At 37.2% G+C, this 14,345-nt stretch overlaps 1 protein-coding gene across 3 annotated transcripts in view; it reads left to right on the top strand.

Moving 5' to 3' along the window:
- btv (dynein cytoplasmic heavy chain beethoven) overlaps positions 1-14,345 on the top strand; it is a 289,769-nt gene that overhangs the window by 206,804 nt on the left and 68,620 nt on the right. The window lies entirely within an intron of this gene.

Genomic DNA, 14,345 nt, shown 5'->3' with positions numbered 1-14,345 from the left:
GAAATGGAAAGTACAATGCCTGCACTTTAAAGGAGGGGTTTGGAATATTGGCAGTTTGGAGGAATATGTTGTGTATCTTTATACGTATATGCTTCTAAGCTGTTGTGTTCTGAGCACCTCTGCAAAAACAGTGATTATGTGTGAGTGAGGCGAAAGTGTTGAATGATGATGAAAGTATTTTCTTTTGGGGGATTTTCTTTCTTTTTGGGTCACCCTGCCTCGGTGGGAGACGGCCGACTTGTTAAAAAAAAAAAAGAAAATACAGTATATATGTATATAGATATACATACACATGTATATACAGTGGACCCCCGCATAACGATATTATTTCAATCCAGAAGTTTGTTTGGGTGCCGTTATAGACCGAATTTGTTCCTATAAGAGATATTGTGAATTAGATTAGTCCATTTCAGACCCCCAAAAATACACCTACAAAAGCACTTACAAAAATACACTTACATAACTGGTCGAGTTGGGAGCTGATCGTTATGCGGGGGTCCACTGTATATATATATATATATATATATATAGGGAGGTACCATGTGTATACTTGTACATACATACATATACACACTTTCCATTTCCAAGACTCAAGTCCGGATAACCAGTTTCCCTGAATCCCTTCACAAAATATTACCCTGCTCACACTCCAACAGCTCGTCAGGTCCCAAAAATCATTCATTTCCATTCACTCCTATCTAACACGCTCACACACGCTTGCTGGAAGTCTGAGCCCCTCACCCACAAAACCTCCTTTACCCCCTCCCTCCAACCTTTTCAGGGATGACTCCTATCCCACCTTCCTTTCCCAACAGATTTATATGCTCTCCAAGTCATTCTACTTTGTTCCATTCTCTCTGAATGATCAGGTATAATGCTAAGTCAAGCCAGGTATACATTAACAATTCACCTCAGTTCATCTTTCACAAAAACACATCCTGTGGGTGAAGGTATACACTGAATGCCCCTGGGCATGTTCACTGATGAGTGAAGCCTTGAAAGCAAGGTTAATCTCTAAATGTTTTTCTCCCACTTTGATGCAGCTTTTTTTTTTTTTTTATGCACCAGTCATCAAAAATTTGCATTTATCCAGGTCCTCTTACAAAAAGATTTACATTTGGGTCTTATACTAGGATAATATACATATATGAAATGTCAAATATGTTGTATTGTGTTTTTCCAAGCCCCAGTTATGCTTTTTCCATATAGTGATTGAAGGCAGTAATATTTGAAAAGAAAAGATTAAGTGAAGAATGTTATTGTGGAAAGAGGTGAGGTCATAGATACATATCATAACACCTGCTTTCTACTCCACATTACTTCAGCTCTCATTCAGATTCATATCTGAACTTCTGGTAGAAAATAAATTCTGCACTTATGAAATCATGCACTTAGAATATAGGATATGGAATTTAGGGGTGTACCTTACAGTACTTGTTTTTATCATTATATTTAAGCTTATGCTAGTAATAGTAATGTCTCTACATATATGGCCAGTAGCAGTAGTTTTTTTATTGTCATGTTGCTTCTTTTTAACATAGATCTTCATGTTTGTTTTATCCTTAGATATCATCACAGCCGGCTGGGGTAAGAAGGGTCACTGTTGCATAAAGTATGAGGCTGTGTTTGCTTGTTAATGAGGAATAAGATTCTATAGATTTTACAGTTATTACTAGTACTCTCCCATGAAATGATTTTGAACAGAGCCAGACCTTTTTACTTTGAACTCTTATTCTCAGTAATACGTATATCCTTTAGTTCTGAAAACCTCACTGAATTTATAGGTAATGTAAATATTTTATTTTGTTTGCTTTTTTTTTTCAAGCTCTTACAAGGTGCTATCAGAAAGTTTCTACACTCAAATTTTTGCGTGCTCCCTGGGTGAAATATGGCAGCAGCATAGATCACACTGCACAGTACACTCATGTGAAGTAATACGGTGTCTTTCAGTGTGGTCGGTCATTCCTTGGAGGCTAGGTGGGCATTTTTTGTCATGCTGTCAATTCATTCTGATTTTTTGTGTAACAGCATGGAATCTTTAAAAGAATGAAATGGCTAGTGAAACACAAAAAGCTTCAGCAAGTATTTGGCAATGAAGCAAAAGGTCCGACACAGTGTTTTGAATGGTTTTCTCAGTTCAAAGCAAAATGAATGTCAGTTGAGGATGATGAAGGCTCTGGTTGTCCATTAATTTTAATAACAGATGCCAGAATTGAAAAAGTGAGGAAGGCTATTCACGAAGAGCATTATCAGAGTAACCAGGACATTGCAAGTAATGTGAGAATTTCTTATGGGTTATGTCAAAGCATTTTGACAATGCAGTAAGTGGCTGTGAAATTTGTGCCCTGCTTGCTGACTTAACACCATCATTTTCTGGTCAAAAACAACATGGCAGTTACCTGGAGTTTACCTGGAGAGGGTTTCGGGGGTCAATACCTCTGCGGCCCGGTCTGAGACCAGGCCTCATGGTGGATCAGGGTCTGATCATGCAGGCTGTTACTGCTGGCTGCATGCAAGCTGATGTATGAACCACAGTCTGGTTGGTCAGGTACTGACTTTAGGTGCCTGTCCAGTGCCTTCTTGAAGACAGCCAGGGGTCTATTGGTAATCCCCCTTATGTATGCTGGGAGGCAATTGAACAGTCTTGGGCCCTGGACACTTACTGTGTTCTCTCTCAATGTACTCGTGGCACTCCTGCTTTTCATCGGGGAAATGTTGCATCTCCTGCCAAGTCTTTTGCTTTCATAGGGAGTGATTTTCGTGTGCAGGTTTGGTGCCAATCTCATGTCCTCCCTACTTCCCAGATCAGGCTCCCTTTGACTTCTTTCTCTTCTGAAAAATAAAAATGTCACTCAAGAGGCATCATTTTAACAATATGGAGGAGATTCAAGCAGAATTTGAGGTTGCACTAGACGTCATTAGGAAAGAAGAGTTCCAGAAATCTTTCGAGATGTGGCAGAGGCACTGGGATCAGTGTATAGCCTCCCAAGGAGAGTATTTTGAGGGAGACAACTTCATCTAAGTGAGGTGATTAGGTAAGCCTATACAGTGGACCCCCGGTTATTGTAATTAATCCATTCCAGATAGTGTGACTAAAGCCGAATTTGACGATATCTGAATTCATCTTCCCCATAAGAAATAATGTAAATCCAATTAATCCGTTCTAGACACCCAAAAGTATTAAAAAAAATATTTTTTTTTTTACGTGAAATATACATTTACCTACACAGAAAACAATGAGACATGAAGAATAAAACAATAATAACATGGCATTTACCTTTATTGAAGACTTGATGTATGGAAGATGGGAGGAGAGGAGAGGATGGAGAAGTTACTATTGTTTGGAAGGGAAATCCCCTTCCATAAAGACTTCAGGTACCAAGTCCTTTTCTGGGGTTACTTCCCTTATTTGTTTTTTAATGCCATTAGGACCAGCTTGAGAGTCACTGGACCCCTGTCACTCAAACAATTGTTCCAGAGAGCTCTGTTTCTGGCGTTTCTTTAAAATTTCTCTAAAATGGGACACAGCATTGTCATTGTACATGTTGTCAACATGGCCTATAGCAGCTTTGTCAGTGTGATGTTCATCCATAAATGTTTGCACCTCACTTCACTTTGCACAAATGTCCTTAATCTTTGAAAAAGGCACTTTCTTCCATCTCTCTTCCTCCTCCTCTGAAGCAATTTCCTGAGCTGTGGTCTGTTGCTGTTGCAGATGAAGGCCTTACAGCTCTTCAGTGGTTAGCTCTTCATTGTCAACCTCCACCAACTCTTCCACATCCTCGCCACTCAGATCCAACCCCATGGAACTCCCCAATGCCACAATACTTTCCACAACTGCCATAGGCTCATCAGGGTCAGCCCCAAACCCTTCAAAATCCCTCTCTTGGACACATTCTGACCACAATTTTCTCCAAGCAGAGTTCAAAGTCCTGGAAGTCACTCCCTCCCAAGTCTTATCTATAAGGTTTATGCAATGAAGGATGTTGAAGTGATCTTTCCAAAACTCTCTTAGGGTCAGTTGAGTGACTGAGGTCACATCAAAGCATGTTTGAGACATTGCTTTGGTGTAGAGTTGTTTGAAGTTTGAAATGATCTGCTTGTCCATGGGCTGGATGAGAGGAATGGTATTAGGGGGCAAGAGCTTCACTGTGATGAAATGAAACTCCTCCACCATTTGGTCATCCAAGTCTGGAGGATGAGCAGGAACATTGTCCATTACCAGGAGGCACTTGAGTACCAGTTTATTTTCCAGGAGGTATTTCTTCACACTGGAGCCTAACACTTAATTGAACCAGTCAAGGAAAATTTCCCTCATAACCCATGCCTTACTGTTTGCCTTTCACATCACACACAATTTACTCTTGGCAGCAATGTTTTTCTTGAAAACACTGGGATTTTCAGAGTGATACACCAGTAAAGGCCTCACTTTGAAATCCCCACTAGCATTACTACAGAACATGAGAGTTAGCCTGTCTTTCATAGGCTTGTGTCCTGGGAGTGCCTTTTCCTTCCTGCGTGATGTAGGTCCTCTTTGGCATTTTCTTTGAAAAGAGGCCTGTTTTGTCACAATTGAACACTTGTTGGGGTTTGAATTGTTCAGCCTCTATGTACCCCTTGAATTCCTGAACATATTTTTCAGCCACATATTTGTCAGAACTTGCAGCCTCACCCTCCCTTACCACACTGTGTATGCCACTATGCTTCTTTAATCTCTCAAACCAGCCTTTGCTGGCCTTAAATTCACTAACATCAGCACTAGCTCCAGGCATTTTCAAGATCATCATGCAACTGCCTTGTCTTTTCACAAATTATCGACTGCATGACACTATCTCCTGCTAACTGTTTTTGGTTGATCCACACCAACAACAAAGTCTCCACATCTTCAAGTATTTGCGATCTGTTTTGTGAGCATATTTGCACCTTTCACAACAACACTTTCCTTGATTTCCTTTTTCCTGGCCATGATGGAAGCAATGGTTCTATGGGGTTTCTTATACAACCTTGTAAGCTCTGCCACACGTACTCCACTTTCATATTTTGCAATGATGTCTTCAATTCTATGGTGTTTCTCACCTTCTTTACCAAAGGGCTGGCACTAGAAGCTTTCTTTGGGCCCATGGTGGCTTATTTAGCAGTTGCAAGCACAAAAAAAAAATGGAATATTATGAAATGTATAGTATGAACCTGTGGGGTGATGGTTACTCGCTGATAAACAATGGCAGACTGACTGTGAATGGTGTGGGATGGTGTGTGGGGCTGCTCCAGGCCGCTCGGGGTTGCTCGTATGCGTTTGGGACGAATGACTATTACCGAGGTATATGACAATCACTGAGCCAATATTTTGACAAAAAAAACGTTATGATTACCAAATATTACGAAATCAGATGGCTACAATATCCAGGGGTCCACTGTATACTGTACTTTTTTTCACAGCAGTCCAGGAACTTTTTGATAGCTCCTCATATATTCATAAAAGGTAATTTCCTTTGATATGACAAATACTGTACTGTACTATGATCATTTAAAGCACTGAATATTTGGAACAGTTTGGAACAGTTCAGTATTATATACGTAAAAATTAATTCAAATTTCTTTTTGCAAATTATGTGAAGTCTTTGGTTTATATATTTATGAAACCAGTTAAATTTAAATTCTCCCTCCCCAAAGTAAACATGATAAACAACAGACATAATATTAATAATACTGTAATAATAATACAGTACATAATAATAATAATAATGTAATAATAGTACATTACATAAAAATAATAATACTATAATAATAATACAGTACACGTACATCATAATAATAATACCAAGAATAATAAAAACAATTTAAGACACTATACCTCAGTCTCCCACCGAGGTATAATGGGAGACAGCAGATGAAGTTATCGATAAGTAATATTTGCCAACATTATTACTGTACAATCAGAACTACTGTACTTACAACACTTATCACCTCATTCTTTTACCTAGATTATATATAAATAAATGATATTTATTAATAAGCAAACATGGCCTTGATACTGTGTGTACATAGTTGCAGGTAAGACAGAGAGACAGTGATTATGTAGAATACACATTGTTGTCACAAGGCTTTACACTATTCAAGGTCTGATCTGTTTTAAAATCTTTCCTTTCAATATGAAGAATGGCAGAAACCAAGACAATCTGAGATCTGTCATAACTCACATGGAAACAAAGTGTAATTTGATGTTCTACATGCATAATGTAGTAAAGATAGACTCCTTGTACCCCACTTTCTGCCACTTGCGTGATGGAGAACTGGATGGTTGCTGCTGCACAAACTGTAACCTTAGTAGTGTCCAGCAAAAGTAGCTTAGTAAAATTTTCAGAGGTAGAGCATATTTGTCTTGTGCAAAGTTTTATTTACCCTAAAAGATATTTATATATAGTTTAATGAATCAATTATTCTATAACTAAATTATTGTAATCACCTTCTTGTGTGGATAAAATTGAGAGGGGATTCTCCATCTCCTAGGCTTTGGCTTCATGGATTAATCGCCTGCTTTCATAGGAAGTCACTTCATTCTATTTATCTGGACATAAGCAGCAAACTTTTCTCAGTATATATTCAGCTATTCTTCTGAAGCTCTCTAATGCACACTTAAAAAACAATAGTGAGTTATGCCTTGTGTGGTAACCAGTATGTAATGTTTTGATTTTAACATTGCAATGGGTACAGAGAGTTTCACTTGTTATATAATGAAGTGTACTTGCATTTAAAGTATGAGGTTGTATATACATATTCTTGTTTTTGGAACAGATTGGAGTTCAGAGTTATATTTGCCAGACCTCAGATAATTTTTTAGACAATCACCTTTTCAGACTTGAAGAGAAGTATTATTTGCATCACAGAAGGTCATCTCGAGTGATATTCAGATTTTATTCTTGTATGCACTGCATACATTGCTCTGACTAGTGCTTGTTTGGTTTAAAGTTAGGTACAGCCTTTAAAACTTTATTTACATTCATATAAAATAATGCAGTGACACCCCAGTACTGAGCAGATTTGTGTTTTGAGAGCTTTTTTATATTACTGTACCAATTTCATAGGTAGTTTCATACCAGAACTTCATTCTGAAGTTAAATAACATGTGGGAAAATAATTAATATGACTTCCATCATTGAAAATCGACAAGGAATGTTTTTAATTTGACCAAGGTTAGGCATACAACCATTATCGCTTTATCTCTTAATTATGGGAAATGGTATTCTTGCATCATTGTATTGGCAACACCACACTCACACGTGGCACTACTGTAAGAATTGTCAGTTCGTGTTGATGATCCAACATCTTTGTATTGTCACATTCATTTAAAAATACACTAACTTCATTTACAACCTTTCTTAGACCCTGATATATGCTGTCTGCCCTTCTAATTTACTGTACCAACTGTGACTGTCTCCTTTTTGCTCTTGTATTTACCTTCAACCTTTCTACCACTTTCCCTCTTCTGTCAACTTTCCTCATGCCATGCACCACTGACTGACCCACATGGTATAGCACTTTCACTAGATACAGTAACATATACTGTAACAGTAATAATCTGTCTTTCAGTCTTATCATGCCCTGCTTGCATGGTACATTTATTATACATGCAGTATAATATTAGAATACTGTAGAGTGTTACAGTATTGTAAAATACAGCTGTTGTGTGTAATATAATACAGACAACAGCTGCACTGTAACAAAAATTTGTTTTTAACTTTTCATAATTTTTAAAAAATTTTATGCTATTTTTACACATGGAGAATGAGTATTACTAAAACGTGGTAATTTTTCTTGCCACATGTTAATGATTTGCTTGTTTTGTTAATGCTCTACTGCACATGTTACTGGAGTTTTGTGTAAGTTGAACTAGACATTTTTTTTATTATTATTATTAACACATTGGCCTTCTCCTACCAAGGCAGGGTGGCCTGGAAGAGAAAAACTTTTGTCATCATTCACTCCATCACTGTCTTGCCAGAGGCGCGCTTACGCTACAGTTATAAAACTGCAACATTAACACCCCTCCTTCAGAGTGCAGACAAATTGTGTCTTCATGAATCTGTGTTTGGTTACTGTGTAAAGTAATCAGTATTACAGAAGTGGAATATGTTAAATAACAAAAAAAGGCACAATACTGTGACTGGAATGATAAACAAATAACCTGCACGGGGTCCAAGTCGGACCAAATGAGTCATCAGTTGACTCGCATTTGTTAGTGGATTGTCATCTTACAACTAAAGACTGTTTCCACTGCACAAGACTGTTTCAGCTGCAACACTTCCACTGGCTACACTTACTGCTCTACACTCTATCTTGTTCATCAGTTACCTTAATTGTGGAGACATGTAAAAGAAATCTAGAAGATGCTTATCAGCTCATTATATCTACAGACTTTTTTTTTTTTCATATTGGCTGTTTTTAAACAAGGATGGATAATCCAAAGTAGGAAGTATAGTCACCATAACTCATTCTCTAGCTGTCTTTCCAGAGGTGTATGAACATCACAATTCAAATGAAACACCAAAGTGCATTTTTTCATTTATACCCTCTTCCTTTTCTAAATAATTATTCCTCCTTACTTTCTATATATGATACACTGGGATACAGTATATTCTTTCATGAGTATTGACTGTCATTCTGTAGAGCTTACAACTATGCAGAGATTATTCCTGTGGAATTTTTACAATCGAAGTGTGTGTTTTTCCTTAAACTTTTAGTATGCTGTAACAGTAATTTTTTTTATTTTCTTGAATAATCACAAGAATGCAGTTGTAGGTGGAATGAGTTGTCAGTAAAAGGAGAGGTGTTGTGTACTAAGTCATATAGTATGTACCCAAATTTTATGTTTAACTAAATTCTGTGTTATGTTCTGTAGCAGTAATATTTTGCATGTTAGAAAGATTCTTTAATGACTTATGATATGCAATACCAAGATTTTCACATGGTATTAAAATTTTTGTTTACTTTCTTCAAACAAGTTCCCATAAAATCACACTGTGTGAAGTCTCATTATAAGAGGATTTCCTGTATTTAAATCTGTGGACACTTATTTTTATCCTAATAAATTTGTTGGTATATTTTGTCATCCTCAAAAAGGTTGGAGGGAGGGGATGAAGGAAGTTTTGTGTGCAAGGGACTTGGACTTCCAGCAAGCGTTCATGAGCATGGTAAATAGAAGTTAATGGAGATGAACGGCTTTTAGGACCTGACGAGCTGTTAGATTGTGAGCAGGGTAATATTGTGAAGGGATTCAGGGAAACTGGTTAGCTAGACTTGAGTCCTGGAAATTGGAAGTACAATGCCTGTGCTTTAACCCTTTCACTGTTGAGACCCTGCTCACAAACTTGCTCTCAGTGTCGAAAAATTTTCAAAAAAAAAAAAAAAAAAATTATTATCAAATGATAGAGAATCTTTTCCCTATGGTAATGACACCAAAGGTATGAAATTTGATAGAAAACTTACGGAATTACATTCTCGCGAAGTTAGCAGTCTCATTGATATTTAAGTATTGGTGATTTTGCCCACTTTGAGCTCTATTTTTGGCCAATTCCATTGTTCCAGTTGACCAAACTCATAGCTCTTTCACTAGAATTCTATTTGTTCTATCGATTGAGTACAAGAAACTTCTCACTCACTGATTTCAACTAGCCAATAAAGTAATCAGAAATTGGTAATTTGACCAATTTCATACACAATTCAAGTAAGACCAATTTCAGTAGGGGCCAGAATAAACAATGCAGACATTCCTAGCACTAAAATAACATTTTTTCTGTTCATTAGTCACGTCTCCAGGCCCCTCTTATATTACGCTTGCTTTCCATTTTGAATTTTTATTCACACAAAAAATAGAAGATTTACTGTTATTGAGACTACTGCATTATTGTAAAAATGGTATAAATAATATCAGCGCATTTGTGAAAGAATATTAGACTCACTAGTTGATGTGTATTGGACGTGTGGTGTGATTTGTTTACTCTTGAACATCGGCAAAAATCGAACATTTCTGCTACTTTGAGCTCAATTTCAAAGTACTTTTAGTCCAAAAACCATTCAAAATCATCTCAATTTCTGTAATATATCTTTCTTCTCATTATGCACTGTGTGCTGTAGGATTTTTTTATACTGCACACACTGATCACTCCGACCCATTCTCTCATGTGTAGGTCTACCAGCTTTCTTCCTCTAGATTTGAAGCCACTAGGCTGCACCAACACTGGCTTGTAAGCTGTAGTACTACAGCACCAACAGTGAAAGGGTTAAAGGAGGGGTTTGGGATATTTGCAGTTTGGAGGGACATCTGAACTGTTGTATCTGAGTACCTCTGCAAAGACAGTGATTATGTTTGAATGATGGTGAAAGTGTTGAATGAAGAAAGTTTTTTCTTTCTTTTTGGGTCACCCTGCCTCGGTGGGAAATGGCTGACGTGTTAAAAAAAATTATTATACGTATTGTTCTTCAATCTTCTTTATGTAAATGGTATTGCTCCAGCTTGACACCCTCATTGTTTATGGTAACATATATCTTGCATATCTCTACATCTTTTTACAACTGCTTGCTCTCTTTAATTTCAATTTTAATTAAACTGTTTTGCAAATTTATTCTATACAGTTCTTTAATCACATCTTACATCATTTGTTGAAACATTATGAGGTCATTTCAGGCATACCATAATGCTAGATCATTGTCTTTATGCCATTATTATTTCAAACTTTAAGGTAGCACAAGGCCCAGGGAGTGATTTTGAGTCAGAAAATGAGGTAACGATGTACATTGGTTAGATCAAGAAGTAGCAAGGACTTGATAATGAAAATAATTCTGGTAAATTAAATGAAAGTGTACATGAATGTAAAGAAAAGAGAAAAAGTAAAATAAATATTTTTGGGGAGCACTATAGTAACTGAATTTTTTTTAACTAGCAGAAAGTCAAGTTGTAATGTTTCAGATATTCAAGTGAAATTTTAAACAGAGTTTGAAGAATTTGCAAAATTGCATACAGTGTTACAATAGTTTTTAAGAAATTGGCTGACCTTCACCAAGGCAGGGTAAGTTTAACTGAAGTATTATTGTATGGTTTTGATCACAATATAGTGTACTACATGCATGAAGACGCCTCACAACTGGTATGTTCCACCTTAACATTCACACCAGCTCTTTGTGTTGTGTGTTTTAGATGTCACTTAGAAAACTTGCATTTATTAATTTTAGTTTTAGTAATATCAAATTAGATATTCCTTTTATTATACAAAGACATCTTTAATTTGTAAAGTGAAAATGTGTATGTAATGTAATATCCAAAATTACAATACCTCTATGGTGCATTGATACAGTTGATGAACCACTTGTTCCTGGCTAAATATATTAAAGGTGACTAAATTATGTCACTTGTTTGAAGCAACAGCTCACTTCACAGAATCTTAAGAAAAGTACCGGTTACCTCCAAGGCAACTGAAGAGACATTCTCATTCTATTTATAAAATAAATGCATACATATGTTCATTTAATATAGTGTATATATACAAATAATTGTCTCAAATTGACTAAACTATACTTCTTGATCTGTATCTCAGTTTCCTTCCGTTTCTGTGTTTATTTCTGTACTAGAATAACAGTGGACTTAGATAAGAAAAAGACTGTATATGAGCACATGGAAAGCTACCTACCCTGATGGTGTTCTGGGAATCCTTTCCTCACAGCTCTATCAGACTGATGTTTTTCTGGGATTCCTTGTCTCCCAGTTCTGTCTCTGATTAGGCCTATACGTTTAAGATTTACTAAGAAAATTTAAAGGAAGAATGCAACAGTCTGATGAGGTTATGAACTAATATGACTATTTTATTCTTAAAATATGTTACTACGATAGCATAATGAAAGAGACCTTGGAGTGAGTCACTACTCATTAGCTAAAATTGGTGTCATTTTTTTTTTATTAACACATCGGCCAATTCCCACCAAGGCAGGGTGACCCGAAAAAGAAAAACTTTTATCATCATTCACTCCATCACTGTCTTGCCAGAGGTGTGCTTGCACTACAGTTATAAAACTGCAACATCAACACCCCTCCTTCAGAGTGCAGACACTGTACTTCCCATTTCCAGTACTCAAGTCTGGCCTGCTGGTTTCCCTGAATCCCTTCATAAATGTTACTTTGCTCACACTCCAACAGCTCGTCAAGTATTAAAAACCATTTGTCTCTATTCACTCTTATCAAATACGCTCATGCATGCTTGCTGGAAGTCCAAGCCCCTCATGCACTAAACCTCCTTTACCCCCTCCCTCCAACCTTTCCTAGGCCAACCCCTACCCTGCTTTCCCTCCGCTACAGATTTATACACTCTTGAAATCATTCTATTTTGTTCCATCCTCTCTACATGTCTGAACCACCTCAACGACCCCTCCTCATCCCTCTGGATAATAGTTTTGGCAATCCCACACCTTCTCCTAATTTCCAAACTATGAATTTTCTGCATTATATTCACACCACATATTGCCCTCAGACATGACATCTCCACTGCCTCCAACCTTCTCCTTGTTACAATACTCACCACTCATGCTTCACGCCCATATAAGAGTGTTGGTATAACTATACTCTCATACATTCCCATCTTTGCTTCCATGGACAAAGTTCTTTGTCTCCTCAGACTCCTAAGTGCACCACTCACCCTTTTCCCCTCATCAATTCTATGATTCACCTCATCCTTCATAGACCCATCTGCTGATACATTCACTCCTAAATATGTATCTGAATACATTCACCTCCTCCATACTCTCTCCCTCCAATCTGATATCCAATCTTTTGTCACCAAATCATTTTGTTATCCTCATCACCTTACTCTTTCCTATATTCTCTTTTAATTTTCTTCCTTTACATACCCTACCAAACTCATCCACCAACCTCTGCAACCTCTCTTCAGAATCTCCCAAAAGCACAGTGTCATCAGCAAAGAGCAACTGTGACAACTCCCACTTTGTGTTAGATTCTTTATCTTTTAGCCCCACACCTCTCGCCAAGACCCGCACATTCACTTCTCCTACAACCTCATCTATAAATATATTGAACAACCACAGTGACATCACACATTCTTGTCTAAGGCCTACTTTTACTGGGAAGTAATCTCCCTCTCTCCTACATACTCTAACCTGAGCCTCACTATCCTCGTTAAAACTCTTCACTGCTTTCAGTAACCTACTTCCTGTTCCATATGTATCCTAATCTTAAAATAATGATTCCTAACTAGTCATACTGTGATACTTCAATATAGAAACTATGTATTGTACCAAAACAAAAGCATTCACATTGCTAAACTCACAAACTAGTATTTGTCACTTAATATTTAGTCACTTAGTATTTAGTCAACTTACTCCACAATTTGTTATAATTTAGGGTTAAGAATTAATCTAAGTTTGCCCGAAATGCCTAGCCATGCTAGGTGTTCTAGTGGCCCCCTCTGTAATTAGTATCTTACTACATGTAAACCACACAATAACCAAAATCTGTAAACCTTGCATTGTAATCCTTATAGAGAATAAACTTTAATTTGATATACTACCTGCAACATCTGCCACATTGCCCCCCTATCCACCCTATGATATACCTTTTCCAAATCCATAAATGCCACAAAAACCTCTTTACCCTTATCTGAATACTGTTCACCTATATATTTCACTGTAAACACTTGGTCTACACACCCCCTACCTTTCCTAAAAGTCTTGTTCATCTGCTATCCTACTCTCTGTCTTACTCTTAATTCTTTCAATAATAACTCTACCATACACTTTACCAAGTGTACTCAACAGACTTATTCCCCTATGATTTTTGCACTCTCTTTTGTCCCCTTTGCCTTTATACAAAGGAACTATGTATGCTCTCTGCCAATCCCTAGGTACCTTACCCTCTTCCATACATTTATTAAATAATAGCACCAACCACTCCAAAACTATATCCCCACCTGGTTTTAACATTTCTGTCTTTATCCCATCAATCCCAGCTGCCTTACCCCCTTTCATTCTACCCACTGTCTCACGAACTTCCCTCATACTCACAACTGGTTCTTCCTCACTCCTATAAGATGTTATTCCTCCTTGCCCTATACACGAAATCACAGCTTTCCTATCTTCATCAACATTTAAAAATTCCTCAAAATATTCCCTCCATCTTCCCAGTACCTCTAATGCTCCATTTAATAACTCTCCTCTCCTATTTTTAACTGTCAGATCCATTCGTTCCCTAGGCTTCCTCAACTTATTAATCTCACTCCAAAACTTTTTATTATTTTCAACAAAATTTATTGATAACATCTCACCCACTCGCTCATTTGCTCTCTTTT

Source organism: Cherax quadricarinatus, chromosome 19 (genome assembly GCF_038502225.1).
Source record: "Cherax quadricarinatus isolate ZL_2023a chromosome 19, ASM3850222v1, whole genome shotgun sequence".
Classification (NCBI taxonomy): domain Eukaryota; kingdom Metazoa; phylum Arthropoda; class Malacostraca; order Decapoda; family Parastacidae; genus Cherax; species Cherax quadricarinatus.
The sequence above is the reverse complement of the archived record's forward strand: the minus strand, read 5'-3'. Positions and strand labels throughout refer to the sequence as shown.